The following is a 20839-nucleotide window of genomic DNA, read 5'->3' as shown; positions in this document are numbered from 1 at the left end:
GGAAAAAAGACCTGATGCTAAAAACATTGCTTGATAGAAGTTTGTTCCACGTCTGGTGTCGTATCGCGCTGGTTCTCAAACTGAATACGTAGATGTCTGAGGCGTAGAGTGAAATATTTGCTCATTTTAATCCATTTCCGGGTGTTTCCATGACTGGAAAACTAGTCTCTAAATTTCCAGGTTTTCCAGAGTAGAGAATGACGTCCAGTTCTCACTGTAAAGATAAAAAACTAAGAGGTGTTTTTGGCATTTTACTTCAGTGTGAGGCCGCGAGGGTTCGAGCTGAACACCTGGTTTGAGGTGAACTTCAAGCGCAACAAATCCTCCTGAAGTCTCAGGACTTAAACAGAGCAGACGATGGCAGAGCGCCTTTGGCCCTTTCATTTTTTCTGTGATGCAGAAGTATTTTGGAGGCTGGGAAATGTTTTTCTCTGATGTTACTACTCTGTTTCTGGTGTTAGAGGTTGTTAAGGTGTTTATTTGCTTTAACTCACCTGACAGCCGTTTATTTGGGACCCTTTTATTCTTTTATTATTCACGGTAAATGTGCCTGCAGTCAGCTACAGTAAAGAAACTACAGTATACTACACTGTAAAGGCAAAATAATGCTTTTTGTCATAGTACAAAGAACACACCATTATCTGCATAAAATCTGAAAACTTCCAACATCACAGCAGGTTTATGGATATTTTCTTTCTCTCAGTACACAGTTAAATTCAGTCTGATGACTTTTTACTTTTTGCCTTCTTGTCCTTTGGATGCAAACAAACAAATGAAAAGGTTGAATTACTCACTAACAAGAATAAAATGTTCTCAGTGTTATCTGTTTACAGTACAGACACTTGCTGAGCCACGTTCAGAAATAACTTATTTTATGGTTTTTAAAATGTTTTTTGAGGCCACAAACGTCAAATCAGATGCTAGAAAAACTGAAAACTGCACCGGGAACAATGAGCTGTAATAATGGGAGCAGGTTTTAAATATGTCACTGTGGAGTTAAACAGCCTTTGTTAAGAGTCTGAACATATCTGAACTGCAGTAAAAGTTGCAGCCTGTGATTTAAAGTCTGGAGGTTATTTTAGAAGCTGACTGATAAAAAAACTTCAGATTATTTCTGATAAACTTTAAAAGAAACCTCGACTCTGCATCAGGATCCGTTTGCCCTTGAAGATTATCGCTTTATTAAATTATAACGCTCTTTGAGGCGGCAACTATGTAAACAATAACCCCTCCCTCCAGCGACCTCCCCCTTCCTCCTCCTCCTCTGAGGTCCGGAGCCACAAATGGAGGTCAAAGTGAACACTTGAAGGACGTTCGGGAACATTAAACTGCTCTGTCGCTCCATTTTCTGCTACCTTTGCTCACCTGTCCTTCTTCCAACCCCTCACCCACTCCTCACCCACTCTCTCGCTTTCTATTAACCCCATTTCTCTCCCCCCCATATTACTGCAGTCCTGTCAATCGAGACATCCCGCTACTACACTCCTCACAGCTCAACGCTGAGAGGACGAGCAGAGGATGTTTCTAAAGGGATTTAATGCCCCCGACACATAAATCATACATCAGTTTAATCCATGATGATGAGGAACTCAACCAACCGCCCAAAAAATACAGTAACTGTACTGTAAACCTAATGTAATGCTCTATAAATACAGGTGAACTCTGCTATAATACAAATAATCAGACTGACATTTACAGCAGAGTGCTGTTATTATTGGATTGTTATTATTTTAATGTGAATGTTAAAAGTTATAGAACTGTAATAAAAGTCATTATCTGTGAGATTACAGTAATTATTGCTGTTTACACTGATAACAACTGTATTTGGACAGTTTACCAATGCTTATACACTGATAAACAACATTTATTCAACGTTTGTGTTGTGAAAACTTCCAGAATTATACAAAATATTTGTGTATTGTGTCTGTGTCTGTATTTTGACTGTACTTTTATGTAAAAAAAAAAGTAGATTTTCTTTAACTAAGATGATTATTTACAGTCGCAAATTTATTATTTATGTAATTTTAATTAAAAATCTGTAAAATAGGGAATAACCCTGTAAATATACAGATATTTTGACAGTACCAAAATAAACAAAATCCTGGAGGAGCTGATATTGTCAATATTTTAGAGAACAGTTCACACACACACACACACACACACACACACACACACACACACACAGGAGGTGAATCATCAGCGCGTTGGCAGACGACAGCTCGTCCCTTTGACTGACTGCCCGTCATAAAAGGCGGATTGACGGATGAATGGGGGGGGGGGGGGATAAACGCCTGGATGGGTGGATGAATGAAGGGATCAATGTGTGGGTGAATAATGGGATGAATGGGTGACTCATTACATCCTGATCCGTTACACAAATGTGCAAATAGGCTCAGAGATGAGCGTTCAGCCCCCCCCATGTTCACTTCCTGGTGGCGGAAACCCTCCACAATAAAGTTCCTTCAGCTTCGACCTTCCAGGAGTCGAACAATCTGACTGCGTTAAAACCGATTCTGGAGACACACACATGCTTCAAAAGAGTCAACATCGACCTGATTTTGGTAATTCAGTCACTCGGAGGGTGAAAAGCGATTAAGCTGATCAATATTATTGATAACTGATTATAACTCTTTAATTCTCTCTGTTTCTGTTTGATTGCAGATTGAACACGTTTGAGCTGATTGATTGGGTTAGGGTTAGGGGTTGCAGCTCTGAGCACAAAGAAAAACTTTATTTATAAAAGCTAAACAGACAACAAAAATGGTCGATTCATCAATTAATCAATTATTCTATTGACACAATAATAATTGGTAATGTTGATGATCGATCGTTTTTAGTCCATTTAGAAGAGAAAATTCAGCCTCTAAAATGTGAACTTTTACTGGTTTTCTTTCTCTTCTGACTGTAAACTGAACGTCTGTGAACGAGACGGTAGCAAACAAACAAACAAACAAACAATAACTGTGTAATAACTTTTTCTACAAAATAAACAAACTGATGAAGAATAAAACAAACTTCTTGTTGGAACGTGTCTCCGCTAACTCGTCCCAACCTGCAGAAGGTGTGTAACCCAACGCCCCTGCTCCTGTTTGTGAGTGTGTGAGTGTGACATGATGTGTACACACACACACACACAATCACACACACACACACAGACACACACAGGTGGTGTTTGACTGTTAGATTTAACATGTCAGCTTCTCTCAACTCTCGTTTCCTCGACCGGCTGTATTTACCTCCCGCCAACGCTTTAAAAGCTGCCGGCCAGGTGGAAGGGCTGAGCTGTTTGCCTGACACACACACACACACACACACACACACACTGACAGACACACACACACACACACTGACAGACACACACTACACACACACACACACACACTGACAGACACACACACTGACACACACACTGACACACACACACACACACACACACACACACACACACACACACACACACACACACACACACACACTGACACACTGACAACACAGACACACACAGACACACCGACACACACACACACACACACACACACACACACACACACACACACACACACACTGACACACACACACACTGACACACACTGACACACACACACAAGTCCACAAAACAGATGTCTAATATGTGAGAAACGTCTCTTGCTCGTCTCTGAGTCACTCTGCAGTTATTCATTTTTAATAACGAAGAACACAAACAGTCTTAAACACAGCGAACGCCTCACACATCAGATTTTTGTCCTCCTCTCTTTCAGGTTCTCGCTGTTAACGCCTCCTGAAGGATAACTCAGCCTCTCAGTCTCTCCAAGTCAGGGAAGTAAACCGGATAAATATCTGCACTTTCATCTCAGCCTGAACGAACACAACTAACTCAAATTCTTGTTTAAGACCCTCGCCGCCCCCCCGTTCTGCAAACCAGACCCGTCTCCATGGTTACGGCAGCGGCAGGCTGAGGCAGAATTCCTTCACGGAGGACCGAGCAACACGCCTCGACATGTGTTTCAAAAACGGCCTGAAAACATCTAAATATACGTCAGTGCTAGAATTCCTTCATGTTTCAAACCACAGCCACAGGCTGAAGACGGCTGGGACCGATCCTGATCGGGACAGAGCGACGGGACGATAATCAATCACAACCTTCCATTCACTTCTCTGCCTCTGGGAAGTTTTATTAACTTTATCAGCTACCAACCAATAAACTGCAGCTCTAAAAACCTCAATAATAACAGAGAAACATCAGTTTAAACAGCAAAAACTATGATTGAATATACTGCGATATCCAATCGATTGATCAGTTATTCTGACACTGCTGATAATCCATTCATCGTTTTCAGACCATTTTAAACAGAAAATATGAGACTTTTTTTGGTTCCAGCTCTTCAACTGTGAACATTTCCAGGTTGTCTTGCTCCTAAGTATCTCTGAACGAGACATCTGAGGTTTTCTGACGAACAATTGATCGATTAATTGTTGTCAGTCCATTTTAAACATAATTATTTAGTTTGAGCTCCTCACATGTGTGAACAACTTCAGGTTTTGGACATAACGAGAGATTTCTCACTATTTTTTAGAGAAACGATGGATGGATTAATCAATGAAACATTTCCAGGAGAGATTCAGTTTCCAGGTGTGTGAGGACGATTTATCCTGATACCTGGATGAGAAGCTGTATCAGAGGTTCGGCTCATAACTTCCTGCTGATATCATACGCAGGGTGAAACGTGTCACAGCGAGCGTCTGCTGCAGTCGGGGGAAGTCGAAACACAATTAGGTCTTCTCGCAGCATTAAGGGCTCTGGCGTGGCGGTGGAATTCCTCCATGGTTGACCGGGTAACTCAGAGCGCCATTTGGCTCCATGTCCAGAAGGCTAACCAGCCAAAACAAGGGGGCTAATAAAAGTGTCCACTGATAAGCAGTTAATGCCCCAGAACTAATGACTGCACTGCCATCCCGCTTCCTCACACACACACACACACACACACACACACACACACACACACACACACACACACACAGCCGCCATTTCTGCTTCTAACGCCGCCATAAGCGTCTGTTTCTCTGTGAGGTTCGAATGATGAGACGGATGTTTCCACGTTAATCTGTTGATCGTGGAAGGTTTCTCTCCTTGGAGGCAACGAGCAACAATTTAAAGTTAAAGAAATAAAATAAAGCCACAGGACGAAAACTACACTGTAAAAAACAGCCTGAACCAAATATCATAAATATAATCCAGTTTTCTTTTATTGAGCTGAATTTAAGAATGTTTAATTTAATAGAAGATTAATAATTAGCAATCTTTCTGTTATTGTGGTCTTACTCTTAAAATAATGATGTTACTGGTTCAATCTAACTCAATATGAGCTGTGATATCTTATTAAGACAAAGTTAGACAGTTTCTCTTAATTTAAACAGGATTATTTTTCTTTTTAGACAAAAAATAAGACTCATTTTGAAGAAACGAGGCTTTTTTACTGTCTTTCCTTCCCTTCTTGCAGTGTGTGTGAAGATAATCTTGAAATATTTGAACAATGAAACATGAGGTGGTCCTGTTATATATATTATGTGTCACTGCGGAGACGTGTGCATCAGCAGCAGCAGGAGCATCCTCCTCCCTGCTGAGCTCCGGCACTAAAATGGCCTCAGTATCAGTGACATCCAGGCCTGAGCAGTTAGCTCCACTGATCGCTCATTATGGGCTGGACCAGCTTGCTGCGCCGTCTCCCTCTGCAGCACTACACAGCTATGTCAGCTGCAATTATACGGCAAACTGCCACTAGGAGCAACACCCTTAATAGCTCCACAGCCGTATACACATGGCAGAAATGTTGTCACGCTCCCTTGTGCTCACAGCTTGAGCTTTAAAAGAGACGTATGATTTCCCCACGCCATCTCGACCTGGACGCTTTGTGTCTACGGCTGCTGGAAACGAGCTGATATAACTGTGCTGCTGTTGCATCAGAAAGACATTTATGGTCAATCAGAAACTATAAAAACAGCACGGACAGACCGGGACGGAGGACGGTCTGATGACGGGGAATACAGGACTGAGTGAGCTAACGTTAGCAACCATCAGTAAACTCCATAAATCAATCCAACATGCGCCACACTTCATTTTACAGGATTTCACTATAAAAATACAAATATGTTGATTTTTTAAGGATGTGATCTTAAAAAGACACTTTTCATTTGATGTGGACTTTAAAATAGAAACTTCCTGGTCCTGGTCCTGGAGGATGGATTTCAAACTACAAACAGAGGACTGTTGCCGGGTGGTACAGTGAGTCCATCAGGAGCTCTTTCATCACGCCACCGCTGTTTATCCCTCAATTACATCGTGTTCCCTTTGTGGCCGCAGCTCGGTGGAATCAGGATCAATTCATTGTGATCAGTGGATTTCCCTCCGTGTGACGATGATTTCACAGAATAAAGTGTGTGTGCAGCGACTTCCTGTGAGCGCAGCGTGGACGAGAGTGACAGCTCCAGTGACGATTATTTAAAGCTGGCAGGTGTTGATTGCAGCCTGTGGCTCCGGGCCGCTGCTCAGAACTGTTAAATTAACTCTGATGTGTGTGAACTTTTATAAACACTGACACGAAGCACAAATCTCCACACCGGCTTAAATTAACAGTGACCATTTCCCCGCGTTAAAGGAAACACGTTGCGGCGGAAATAGACCCGCGCTGATCGTACGGCGCTGTCTGGCTGTCGGTGACGTCGACTCGCTCCCAACAGGTGAGTGAAAGCAGCAGCTGGAGACTCGTCTGCAGAGCGGGGGAAACAACATAAGCTCTGACAGACTGACAGGCTCTGCACCGAGCGCTGCAACCCAGAGGAAATGTATTATTATAAAGAATTACAGCTCATGACAGCAGCTATTGTAGATTGCAATCAAAAGAAAGCAGCACAGACTAAATGTTGAGCAGTCGGAGCGAAGCAGGGAGCTGCTCTGAGCGGGAAAATACATTCAATTAAGTGTCTGGATTCTTTATTTAAAACAATGTTTATATTCCTTACATTGCAAATGACTAGTATTTAGTCCATTAGCTCGATGCTAACATATAATGGGAATTGCTGTTAACGTGCTAACAGAAATTAGCATCACAATCATTCATCTTTTTCAGGATTTTTAGATTCCTGATTGATGTTACATATATATAAATAACTAGGTCTTAGTTTGTTAGCTCAATGCTAACACATAACAGGAATTACCATTAACATGCTCACAGATATTAGCATCATGATCGCAGTGATATTGTCTTTCACAACACACATAAAAATAATTGTAATATAACACAAAAATACTGTAATTTTCTATAATTAAAACAGTTTTTAGTTTACATAAAATCTTTATAGATTTGGAAATGTATTTAAATATTTGTATGTGTTTGAATCATTTTATGATTACTGACATTCACAGGATATTTTTATAATTGTATTAATGTTTGTATTTAAAATAAACGGTGAAACATTGAGTCCTGAGGTTTAAGTGTCGTCCACCAGCAGACTGAACATTGGCCTCTATTTTAAACTGAAACCATGACAACAGTTAAAAAACTTCAGCTCTCCCTAACAAACTCCCAATCTGCTCCCCGAGCCAACGTCAGCAACCGAAGCCCGGTCACTTCTTCTCTCTGTTGTTATCTCGGGCTGAGAGCGGCGCCAGGAATAGCCCCACAGCCCCACACCTTTTAAAGCCCGCGGGGCTCTTCAAAACATCCTGTGGCTGTTTTTATTCTCCGGTTCTGACAAATGTGCCGTATGTGCATCGACAAGTGTTTGAGCCACGGCGAGAGCGTGACTCACAGCGACAGAAACGTAGCCAACTGTAGGCAGGAGGAGGCAGGAGGACCGCTGCGATGCCTCATACCCACTTTTTTTTTTAGCCCAGAAGGACCGAAGGGAGGCCGGGAGGGAAAGTGTGGATCTAAATCTCATCTTCCCAACGTGATAGCGAGGCTTTACTCTGCAACATGCACCTTCCTCCAAAAAGCTTTGGAGAAATAAAACCCCTCCTGATCTCTAAAGCCGAAGGAAGAATCGTTCTCTGCACTCGTTGCTCAAGTTTGAAAAGCAGGGAGGCGAAAGATTAGACTTATCGTGTGGAGGATACACAAGGTGTTTCATAACAGGAGGAAGTCAATCCTATTTTGGATGATATTGATTTCTGAAATAGGGAGTAGCTCAGACGTAGACAGAAGAAACACCCTCAGCAGCGAGGAAGAGGAGGAGGAGGAGGGTGTCTGGGGAATATGTTTGATGTAAATCTTGTTTGGCAACATGGAAACGGGATAAAACCAAAGCTGTTGTTGGATAAATGAAAGACAACCTTGTTAGCACAGAGACTATCCAGGTGTTAAAGGCCACATGTGGCTGGTTCAGAAGTAATGAGAATTATTTCTTCATTGTTTCCATAAACGATACGACAGTGAATCTCATACCATGTTTATCACCATACAGCGGTTAGGATTCAATATATTGGATCCATTTTCACATTTATGTAAATAACTAGTAATGAGTCAGTTAGCTCGATGCTAACACATAATGGGAATTACCTTTAACATGCTAACTAAATGTATTGTCCTGTTTTACATGTTTATTGTTGATTGTTTACTGTTGGAGCGATTTTTTAAAAACGTTATATTATTTTCAAAGTTTCTATTAGCTCAATGCTAACACATGATGGGAATTGCCTTTAACATGCTAATGGCTTTTAGCATCACACTCTTTATATTAACGTGGGAACCATTTCACTTATTCTTCAACATAAAACAACGTGTGCTCATAAACGAGCTAACACAATGCTAACATAGTCTGCTACTGACCGGCTACAGCAACTCACCCAGCCACCACTAGGGGCAGACATACATAGTATCAACAACATGCTACATTACTTATATAAAGCCTCAAGTTCGGCCTCGTTGTCGTCGCCGTGCTTCCTAATTAGACCTTTTTCACAGCAGCCATTCTGATATGAAGCAGTCGGGTAAACACAGGTCTAATAATAATAAAGGCTCTGTTCCATTTAGTGTAACAAAGCATTTCCATTTTCATACTGTTTGACCTGAAGGAACCAAACATTAATTGGTGTCAGTGGCGACTATTTATGGCTGCTGTGAAAAAGGCCTACAGACACTGACATTCCTGATAGCTCGTCTCTACGTTTCCAGGTTTTCCAGGACCCTTGGAACCCGGTTTCTGACCCCCTCTAATAACTAACATGCAGATGTTTGCTGGCCGCCTCGGGTCAGACGTTACTCACCACATCAAACATTATGTAAGCGGTTCTAAAAAAGACCAGAAGCATCCGTCCAGGGTTTCCTCACGAAGAAACACGCCCACTTGGCTTTGTTGTTCTGCTCCGAGCTCAAAGTGTGCGTTACATCTCACGCAGCAGCGTTCGATACCTATTAAACTGATCATCACCTTGAAGAGACGGTCGCAGCGACGGCCGCTGGAGGTAATCTAAAACCTCTTGAGGCGAGAAGTCTCCTTCCTGAAGACTGAGGCGCCTTTCAGAGGCTCTGCCAGTGTTGACTCTTTGATACATAAATGCACTCACACACACACTCTCTCTCACACACACACACACACACACACACACACACACACACACACACACACACACACACTCTCACACACAGAGTTTATTTAACCCTTAAAGGTCAGCACACAGCTCTGCCTCTGTACAACATCATGAAGACTGGAGACACTCAGATGAAATACAGTCACACACACACAGGTGATCCCAGTGAGTGTGTGTGTGTGTGTGTGTGTGTGTGTGTGTGTGTGTGTGTGTGTGTGTGTGTGTGTGTGAGTGAGTGTGTGTGTGTGGTGTGTGTAGGTTATTTACTGCAGCTGCTGGGACACTAATCTGTTTTTTAATCCCTTTTTTCCCCATCGAGGGAAAGTCGACTTCGCCCTTTTACAGCTTCACATTCGCAGACGTTCACTTCGAGTTCTGCAACCGAATAGTTTCATTAATCAGCAGTGATTTTATTTATTTTATTTAATGAATAAATCTCTAAATTCTCTGATTTCAGTTTCTCTAATGTGAATATTTTCTGCTTTCTGTTGTCCTCTGAGACATCAAACTGAATATCTTTGAGTTGTGGACGTTACGAGACATCTGAGGACGTCATTGATCAACATTTTAACTCTTATTGGCTCTTGAAATCTGTGTATTTGTCAGTAGACTGTTATTGTTTTGGTTTATTATTTATTTTAGTGTAAACCTTTGAGGTCTTTCTGTGAATATGTTCTGTTTTCTTCTCACTGACTGATTTACTTTTCTCCCCAGATGCTCAAATATCGGCTTCCTGTTTATATCGTTAAAGCACCTTAAAATCAAGAAGGCCTCACGACCCCCCTGTGAAGCTCTGGCGACCCCTAGTGGGGGCCCCGACCCTCAGGTTGGGAACCACAGCTCTGTGACAGCAAACTGAATATCTTTGGATTGTGAACAAAAACAAGACATTTCACCTGGACAGCGATCAACATTTTCTGACATTTACCGGCTCAAACAGCTGATCGATTAATCGCTAATGGAAATAATCGTTAGCTGCACACACACACACACACACACACACACACACACACACACTCATCTGCATACTCACACACACACACAAACTCATCTGCATACTCACACACACACACGAGTGAACAGCACGGTGCCGTCGGTGGAGGTGGTTCCTCTCTGTGGAGGATCACAGGCAGCTCGTCAACACGCCGCCTGTTTACACACCAGCGAGTGTGTTCAGCTGCGGGTCGGCCGGCTCTGCGTCACTGAGCGCCGAACACAAGCGGATCCACTGAGGACGTATTGATTTACATCCACCGGGGGGGCTGTGGGGAAATAGGTGGACCTCCAGGGCCTCAGACCGGGAATAATGGCCCCCGTGGGACCACTCAAAAACCTTCAAATTGCCCATCACTTAACGATCAAGTCCTTAAATTCATTCAGTGCCTCAGTGGGACGGAGCGAGTGTTTCTGAACAATCACATGACATTAACACACACACACACACACACACACACACACACACACTCAGATAGCAGACCTGAACTGAACCAGGACCTCAAAGGTCAGACTGCAACAGCCAAATGTCTAAAATAAACCACCTTTGTAGTGGAGCCAGACCGTCAGCCTCTGGCCCTCGCTGATGGAAAAAGGCCCTCAGACACCAGAACTGTTCTGGTTCCAGTATCAGTGACATTGTGGGGACACGATGCTGCACGATGAGGACGAAGTGAGGACACTAAAGGTCTCCTGTAGCTCCTCCAGGTTATAAACATACGGGAGCTTGTTGCTGCCACACAGTGAACATTAAAATCTGTTTCACTGTTTGTCTGAATAATTATTATTAATAAACTTCAACTAAATGTGTTTATTTCATGTTTTAACAATAACATTTTATTGTTACATATTAAAAGCATTAACAAGCTATTTTAACATTATTTCGACGTCCAAACTTAAATCATAAGAACAAATATTTATTTTCATAACAAGAAACTTTTGTTTATTTTATGTTTATATTTTTGCTTTATTGCGACAAATATATACGTTGAGACAAGAACGTGATTCTTGTTGTGAATCGTCGTAATAACTTTAAATGATCTTATTATTATATTAAATAACAACAGTAAAGTTTTTACATTATAAAGTGACACTGATATGTTTTTATTTTTGGCCTCAATGTGCTTCCATAGCTGCTGCCACATTCACGTGTCACATAAACACAAACTACAACCCTCAATAAAAACTACTCTCACTCAGCTTCCTCACACTTCATCCTCTCATTTTCTCCCAGCAGCCCCTCTCTCCCCCTCTCTCCCTCTCTCTCCCCCTCTCTCTACCTCTGTCACCCCCTCTCTCTCTCTCTCTCTTTCCTTTTTTGTCTCTCTCGGTCAGAGGAGACAGACCCAGACCTCGGCAGGCTGTCAAACGTCTCCATGGTAAAGCCGACGTGAGCGGAATCACGACGAGGTGGGCGCGCACCCTCCGGTCCGCCGCCTCCCCCTCCCGGTAACGGAGACCCGGACCCTGCCCTCCCTGCCGGGGGGGTCCGGGGACTAATTATCGGCCTTTAATGAGACTTTAATCTGACTCACTGTAACACAACTTCACAGTGGCGCGCGCACGGGCACGCATGCGACAGCGCGCGCAACATTAGAGGCGATATAGGCAATCTATAATCAATAAGAATGAGGTCACTGACTCACTGCCGGGGTCTCGCTCGCACTTTAACGGGACTTTCTCGCGGATTTTCCAGCCTTAAGGGCCACCGTCCGTCCGCAGGACGCCAGAAATAAACCAGCCCGCCTCTGAAACACGGTCCCCGGGATAAAAGAGGCCCTTCTCTGCCCCCCCCACCCCCACACTCCCCCTCCACAACTACAGGCTTTAAAATGCACCTGTTCGAGGTCTGCAGCCAGAGGAAGGGAGGACGCCTCAGCTGTCTCACCCCCAGACAGCGAGGAGGCGAGGAGAGGACGCGAGGAGGCAGGGAGCGAGGGGCGGAGAGAGCTGGGGGTGAGTATCCCAGCGAGCCAGCTAATAACACAGCGAGAGCCTAAAAATATCCCCGAGCTCAGAGCCGCTGCTGCACCGCCGCAGAGCAGAGCCCCGCGGAGCGCACCGGAGCCGTTACCGAGCGCACCGTGGAGGGAGGCTGCGTCCCCCCCCCGGCTCACTCCGGATCCTCCAGCGGCTGCCCCGGTCCGAGCAGGCTGCCACACAACCACACAGCAAGCATTCAAAAGCACAAACTGACCGTCAGACCTCCTCCACCGTTAAATCCTCCCCGGTAATCCTCCGCTTCTCCTCCTCCGTCCGACAGAAAGGGAAGACTGGCTGCTGTTCGGCTGGGGAGCTCGGTTGTTCCTCCTTCCTCCCCCCTTTTTCCTCAGAGTCCAGCGGGCAGATATCGGGCTCAGTGCTCGGTGTCAGACCTCCTCTGTCCCCCCCTCCAGGCTCCGGCAGGGTGTCTCCAAAGTTAGGCTCATTCACCGGGAGAACCGAGCACAGAGAGCCCCAAAGATCCCGGAGAGCAACCGGAGACTGTGAAGCGTAAAGTGGTTCAGAAATAAATCACAGGAACCTCCAGAAGCTCCAGAACCGCGGTGGCCGCTGGGAACCCAACTGGCTGCTGCTGCTGTCGGACCTCAGTAACGCGTCCCGTCCTCCCGAGATCCTCCACTCTAATGTCCGCTGCCGAGCCTGAAGGATGAATTTCCACCCGGAGGAGGAGTGTAGAGAGAGAGAGTGAGGGAGGAGGGAGGGAGGAGGGAGGAGTGCCTCGCATTCTCTGAATTACTCCACCCCCAAACTGCCCCCCCCTTCTCACTTTTTTCCAACCTCTCTTTCATTCACTATATCTGCTCACATATTCTCTCCTCTTTGTCTTTCCTCCCCCTCCTCCCCCCCCCCCCCTGCAGCACTGTGTCTCTGAAGGCGCGCGCTCTGATCACCAGCACGTGAATCGATATGTTTACTCCTGTGATGATCCATCGATCCATCGATCTGCATGTAGAGCTGATTGTTTGTGACATATTCAAATGTTTAAACATTTGATCTTATTCTCAGTTTTTTATCCGTTTTATCAACTAAAATATGATAAATATATATATTGTTGTTAGATATTGTAATAAAACATTTATTTTAATGTTCTTATTATTCTATATTTATATTTCTTTAATGTCTTATGAGCAGCTGTAATCAGTTTCCCTCCTCTGGGATCACTACAGTTTCTGATCCTGAGTCTAAAATTAAAAAGGATATCAATTATTATTTCTATTCAAAGACTTATATTATATATAATATATATTATATATATAATATATATATTATATATATTATATATATATTAATATATTAATGTACAGAGATTTTTCTGAAAAATCAAAATGAAGCAACGACTAAACAAAAGTTAGATTTGATCCATTTAGAGCTCCAACGTTTTTACTGGGTTTAATGTGTATTTATCTTTTACTTAATACTTTGTTTATTGATCAGTTTTATAAATTTAGTGTAAAATGTGAATCAGAGAACTTCAGGATCATCGCAGACGAAAATGTCTGATTACAGATTTTATAGAAAACTACGATAAACTTTTTGATGCTTTTAGTCCGTTGTTGTTTTTGTAATTTAATTGTGAGAAAAGTGTAAAAAAATAGTTGCGTCTTTGTATAATTCATTAAAGATCGTGAGTTTGGTGACGTATGACTCAGCGTTTGTGCAGACTGGATGAATTTGCAACTTTAACTTTAATCCTTAATATAATTTAAACAGGTGAGTCGTACAGTTGTAATCTCTTGAGTCCAACGAGCTGTAAAGTTATTACAGTTATTATTAGTTCTTATGGAGACTGACTCACTGCTGGAGCCTCTAGTGGCCGTTAGAGGAACTGCAGCGTAGCAACAAACTCATTAGCATTATATAGCAAACAATTATAGCACTATAAGGTTTATATATTTATATAATATTCAGCATAATAACCAACATTTTATCCAACCGTTGCACCGTGAACATCCATCGATATATCGGAGAGTAACGAGCCAGCTGAGTTGCTTTTTCTCCATTTTGTCCGACCATAAAAATAAAAAACAGCCTTTGAAATCTGTATCTTTGCGAGGTAAAAGCCTCATTTATTTGCCCAACTTAGCGTGTCTTTGCTCATATTGACTTTATGGACACAGTGGCGGCTGCAGGAGTGGTTTTATATGTGCCGTGTGAAATAAGGCTTGATTGGATATAAAAGCTCAACTAAGTGTTCTGTGAATTCATAAAATCCTTCTTTGTGCGTGATAAAAGCCTCGCGCTTTGCCTCGTAATGGCTCTGTGAGGAGTTCACCTCTCAGGACCCAACTGAATTGTGACCATCAGTATTTTTTAAACCAGACGTCGCCCCTCGTAGCTCATAGTGTTGATATCCCTCCATTTACCAGGACCGGGTCCCGCTGTAGGCCGGCGTTAGAGAAGCAGAGCTTTGATGGAAGGTCACTGACACAAACAGTGAATGAAGAACGCCGTACAGGTGCCTACAAGCAAGGCACTTAACATGCATTTGTTTTGTTGAAGGTGGAGAATATGTAACAGTGTGAAGGGGGATTGTAAATGGAACATGGACTGCATCCTGAGAGCTCTTCACAATGTCACACAAACACATTCATACACCGACGGCCTTGCCATGCGCCGACCTGCTCATCGGTAGCAGTTCAGGGCTCCGTGTCGGGCTCAAGGACACTTCAACCTGTTTTTCACAGGAGCTGGGAATCGAACCAACAGCGCTGGGATACAAAACCTTTCTCTCCCTTTGTGTCCGAGCCTTTGAAAACCTTTTCACAACACAATGGCGGCTGGTTGACGAGCAGAGGATGAAAAACAGAAACAAATAAAAACATCTCCAACGTGTAAAACCCGTGGTGACATTATGGTGAAAATACTTTGTTGTGTTTTCTCCACTGGAAGGGCACCTTGGAGGGCACTTGGTCACATTTCCTCAATTGGAGAGGCACCTTGAAGATGTGTTTTGACCACTGGAAGGGCAACTTATTACATTTTCTCCACTGAAAGGGCACACTGGAAGGTACTTCATCATTTTTATCCACCATTAAGGGGTCCTAAAGGGCATATATTTTTCTTCTAACATGGACACTGGGTGGGGAGGGATGCCCTCCCTGAGTCCACCAGTGTGTCAACAAGTAGGTCAATTAATCTGACAGAGACAGGATTCTTTTATTTTCCTGTCTGTACAGATGTTCTCCTTGTGTCAACTGCAGACTCGAGTGGCTGACTGTCTTTCTGAAAACTGCTTTAATTTGACTGAGCTTTGTTCCGCCGTCAGATCTTTTGTACGAGACGAGCGGAGGTGTCACTTTTAAGTAACGTATGTCTCATTTCAGAATGAGTGAAATGTGAAACTTGCTCATTAAATTTGTTTCATTTCATTTGCGTTTTAATTGGAAGTCGAGTCTTCTCGGATCAAACAAATAGGAGCGCGAGGACGAGAACCCAACAGCGAACCGACTCAATGATCACATATGAAAGAGAAGAGGCAGAGAAGTACATGCAGACTGGATGTTTTTTGGAAGCAGGGGAGGAAGATATGTAGTTATAGCTCTGACAATGTACAGAATCTCTGTCATGCCTTTGAAGCACCCATCGAACTGAAGAGGAGTGATAGGGGAGAGGAGTGATATGGTTGAGGGAGAAGAGGGGTGAAACGTATCTTAGAAATTGTTGGTATTTTGTCACTGAACTAGGCCATCTTTGAGAGCGTTATTATAACTGACAGCACACATTGTCCCTATTGTGCAGAAAAAAATGTTCCATGAGTCTGAGGCTGAGTCAGATAATTGAAAAATGTTTTGTTAAATGTCACAAATGAAAAAGCCAAAATTGGACAATTGACCACTTCATCCTCCGTTCTTGGAAAAAAGGCCAGATTTCTGAGGCAGGCGAAGGTTTCTGGCGGTTTGTGACACATACGTTAAAACGTCTGTAATTTCTGCTGCTAGAGGGTCTCTAACATCAAAACTACAACAAAGGACGTCCCGGAGGGGCTGCGAGCCGAGCTGCTGCTAACGTTAGCTCAGCTTGTTTCTCTGATAACTTAAGATCCAGACGTCCGATGACTAAAATCCTTCATCCGGTTCAAATCTAGAGTTAAAAAGCACCAAGATCTAAACAGTGGATGGTAACAATGTGGCTTCAGACTGGATCAACAGTCAATGTATGACAGCTTCTGGCACAAAGAACTGAACTGAAAGTGTTCCATAGTTCTAGAAGAAGGCAGTCCACCACCCATGAATAAGACAGAGAAACAGAGAATTGTTATATTGAGCTCTCTGGCACGGGGCCGGTCTCAGCTCGTGTGGTCCAAGGCTGGAGCAGTCAATAGACTTAAACCTGTGGAAACCATGAATGTCTGCACCAAGTTTCACTCCAATACATCCAATAGGTGCTGACATATTTGAGTCAGGACTAGACAAGACCTACGTTTGCATCAACAGAGCCGTGCCGCTAGCATGGCTAAAAATAGAGGAGGACCTGAGTAGTTAGCATTCAGAGCGAGAGCCGCCACGACTGAAGAGACAAAGAGACGAGAGCCCTACAGTGACCGGATGTCCCAGTTTGTCCAGAGTCCCGACAAATACCTGTAAAAACACTGTAAAACACAAACTTGTCCCTATTTTCACTGTGAATAAAATAATAATTATAATATTATATTTGTTTTCAGTGCTTACACAGAAACCTCCAATATATAAACAGAATCTATCACACATCTGGAGTGAACACTGGTTTCTCTATGGCGCCTTCCCGTCAGTGTTAGCATGCTAACGGTTAGCAGAAGGACAAATGAAAGTGAAATTAAAGTTAAAAACAAACTCAGCATAAGCATTTTAGTATGAAACACAGGCACAAACTGCTGACTCCTCACTGATGCTCACAGACATCACAGGATACGACAGCGAGGTCAGCGGACTGTCGGTGAACTCCAACTGTACCCAACGTAATGGACTTCCACGCCGCTCCCACTCATCCAACCAGAACTCAAACATCTCAGCGCCGAGTGAAGACTAGCTGCTGGGGAAGTATTCGTTGCTCCTAACATCTTCAGACAGGCCAGGCTTCACTGAGGGGGCCGCTGTTTCAATATTCATGACGGTACATGACAGAAGCATCGATGAGAGGAGAAGTAGGAGTAAACCAACGCCACGGAGGGAGACAGGAGAGCTGGGAGAGAGGCAGGGAGGGCGGCAGAGAGGAGGAAGAAGTGATATCTAGTCTGACAGAGAAAGTGTGCGAGCTGCAGAGGAAGAAGGTACGACGCTACTACTACCTGCCAGAAATACAGAGGGCCAGACTAGAATACACTATAATAGGATATAATTGTGTACGTTATGGCAATCAGTTTAAATGATTCGTTTCAGCCACCGTTGCCATGGAGAGGAAGTCTGTCAGAGGCACAAATGAGAGCTGTAGCAAATGAATAATCTTTCATTGTTACAAAACACAGCACGATAGCATGACAGGAGAGCTGGAAACAGCGCTGGATGTTTCTGATGGAAGCCAAAAACCTTCCATTTGTCTGCATGAAATCACCTGAATCTCCACATTATAGAGCACAGCGTCCGGTTTACCCCTCCGCTCACCTGAATGGAGATTAAAAAACAGTTATCAGATGAAATTCTGATAACTCTGAAATCATCATTTCATAGGAGTCATGATGAATATATGTCTTTTTGTGCATCACGAGATGGACACCACTGCTGTCAGACTGGGGGGTTTCCACCGTAGTGGCCAAACTGTCCCAGAATCCATCACTATAAATAACCTCCAGGAGAAAGTGTGTGTTATCCAGACCTTTAGACGTCTCTCCCACTCTCTGTGACAGCCCGACCTTCAAGTGAGGCCATTAGGGAAAAGCTACACTTTGTACAAATTACTTCTCATTATTTAACACACTGTCCTAACGTTCGCCCACAATTCAATGCAAGAGAGCGACGATGTAACGTAACGATGCAACTTTATTGTCCAGCCGAGGCCAGAATATCAACAGTTAACATTAGTGGGCGATAAGCAAACTCCTGATTATGTTCCTCCACATTCATATCGCAGTGCGTCTTAGATTTAAGAAAATTCCGGGCTTCCTGGTAGAGAGAAATGTTAGCAGACAGCACCTGTCTCGAGTTGGTTGAACGGTGAATGGATTCCTGTTGCTGAGCTCCAGTTTGTGTGATAGAAGATTGATGTGTTAGTAATAAACACCCGGTACTGTGGTCCAACTTGTGGCCCCGGGTCTTTCTGGTCCATGTTGAGCGGTCCCTCCAAGAAGATGTGATCGCAACAGTTTACACAAATTCCACCTTAACGACTTCTACAAAGAATCTGCAACGCATTTAGCAATTTTCAACTTTCTCCCACAGATTTCATGTTTCTGTGAAATCATCAGACATTTTAGTTGACAATAATCCGTCTTCAAAAAGCAGCAAACTCCTGGAAGGACTGAAACAGCCACTAAAACTACACATATAGAAAACATCTCTGCCTGTCTGTACTTCGAGCTCCGGACTAAATGATTCTCCCAGTTCACAACAGAACCAGAGACAAAAGGCAGGTTGTTGAGAACCTGGAGACTCACAGAGGACAGAGGTCGGACGTTACACTGAACGGATTCAAACACCCACAAAGGGCGGGGGGGTGGTTGTGAATCTCTGCAGCTGTATGGCTCTTCATCTCTCTGTCTGAATGCAGGGAAGGCGTCAGGCAAGCCGGGGCCCGTCCACACGGCTGTGTCTAATGAAAAGTGACAACTCCCTTCTCCCGGAGAGCCTTCCTGTTTTGCTAGGCTTCAAATCCTATTTGCTTGCCCCCTCCCGCCCACCACCAGCACCACCACCACCTCCACCGCTCTCCTCTCATCTTCCTCTCCTCCAATGAGTGTTCCCCACTTCATGGAAAATGTGTTGCCAATATAGCCTCGTTATATTTTAAATATTGTAATTGTCCCCCCAGCGAGAGGGAGGGAGCTTTAAATGTGTGATAATCTGAAAGGCTGGACGGTGACTGGTTCAGGGAGAGAGAGAGAGAGAGAGAGAGAGAAAGAGAGAGAGAGCTGGATTTTGGAAGATATAGCAGGTGAATTGATTATTGATTGACAGGTATTGAGAGCGTGGCAGATTATCTGATGATAGGAAAACTTTACACCGAAGATGTTCAACGCGAGGCGGAGTCGAGGTGTATCACACACTTTATACTGCAGACAGCAGTGTGTGTGTGTGTGTGTGTGTGTGTGTGTGTGTGTGTGTGTGTGTGTGTGTGTGGCAGCTCCATTGGCAGTGCAGGATACAGTATGTGGGTTAGGGTGCCGTCCTCCTCGTTAATATTTCATCCGAGCGCTGGCAGGGAGAAATGGGGCAGAGAGTGCGATGGGGGATGTGTGTCTCATTGTTTATTTTTTATTGATTTCTGACTGTATTTGTGCAGTTTTTTTGCGATCTTTGCTTTAATAAAAGACTGCGCACACAAACATACACTACACTGTAAAACATATTTAATACACATATAGATAAATATCACAGTAATGTATCGTGTTTCTACATTAACAGATTATATTACTGTAGGAATACAGTATTTCTGATGTGAAATCACAATATATTGTAATAATATAGTTATAGTAATGTATTATGTTTTAATGTTAATGGTACACAACATTTTTACTATACACAAATACACAGTTTGTCAATAAAGATTTGTATCAACACCTGAAAATAGAAATGGGTGATATAAGTTTCATATCATATCACTATATACCATATTTATATTTTATAGTATGTATATCAGTTGTTGTTGTGAAGCTGTTTGTAATCTTATTGTGGAACATGTACCCTTCGCATACGAGGCTGCGGATCCTTAACGCGCCTTGGCACACGTGTGTTTTCCCGCAGCCGTGATCGTGTTTGTTGTTTGTGCTGAAGCTTTCTGTCCTGTGATTACTGCGATGCTGCGCACTGTAAATGTAGTTTTCAGAGATGCTGTCAGCTGAACTCTGCCTGTACAGTAGCACACAGGAGATACTGTATGGGTAGACGGGCTGCAGGGAGTCCCACTGCATTAGGAGGACGTTAAATAAACATGTTTTAGGATGTAACGGGTTTATAAGACCTACTTTATGTTTTTATGAAATATTGAATTCTAAAATAGGCTTCACTGAGTCGGCTCTTTGTTCCTGTGAAACGAGCTCTTCTTCCCTCCTCTAGATGCTGTCGAGCGGCTCAAGCAGCAGGAGTTCTGAGACGCACCAATGAAAAGCAACATCGAATCAGGCTGTAT

The 20839-nt window shown here is 43.5% G+C and overlaps 1 protein-coding gene across 1 annotated transcript in view; it reads right to left on the bottom strand.

Moving 5' to 3' along the window:
- The window catches only part of dag1 (dystroglycan 1), a 53863-nt gene extending 40652 nt beyond the window's left edge, over positions 1–13211 (bottom strand). The window contains 1 exon segment of the mRNA XM_051415320.1: positions 12777–13211. The gene's annotated coding sequence lies outside the window, so the exon portion shown is untranslated.
- Between the last annotated feature and the right edge of the window lie 7628 nt (positions 13212–20839).

This window comes from Dicentrarchus labrax, unplaced genomic scaffold (assembly GCF_905237075.1).
Source record: "Dicentrarchus labrax unplaced genomic scaffold, dlabrax2021, whole genome shotgun sequence".
NCBI classification, from domain to species: domain Eukaryota; kingdom Metazoa; phylum Chordata; class Actinopteri; family Moronidae; genus Dicentrarchus; species Dicentrarchus labrax.
The sequence above is the reverse complement of the archived record's forward strand: the minus strand, read 5'-3'. Positions and strand labels throughout refer to the sequence as shown.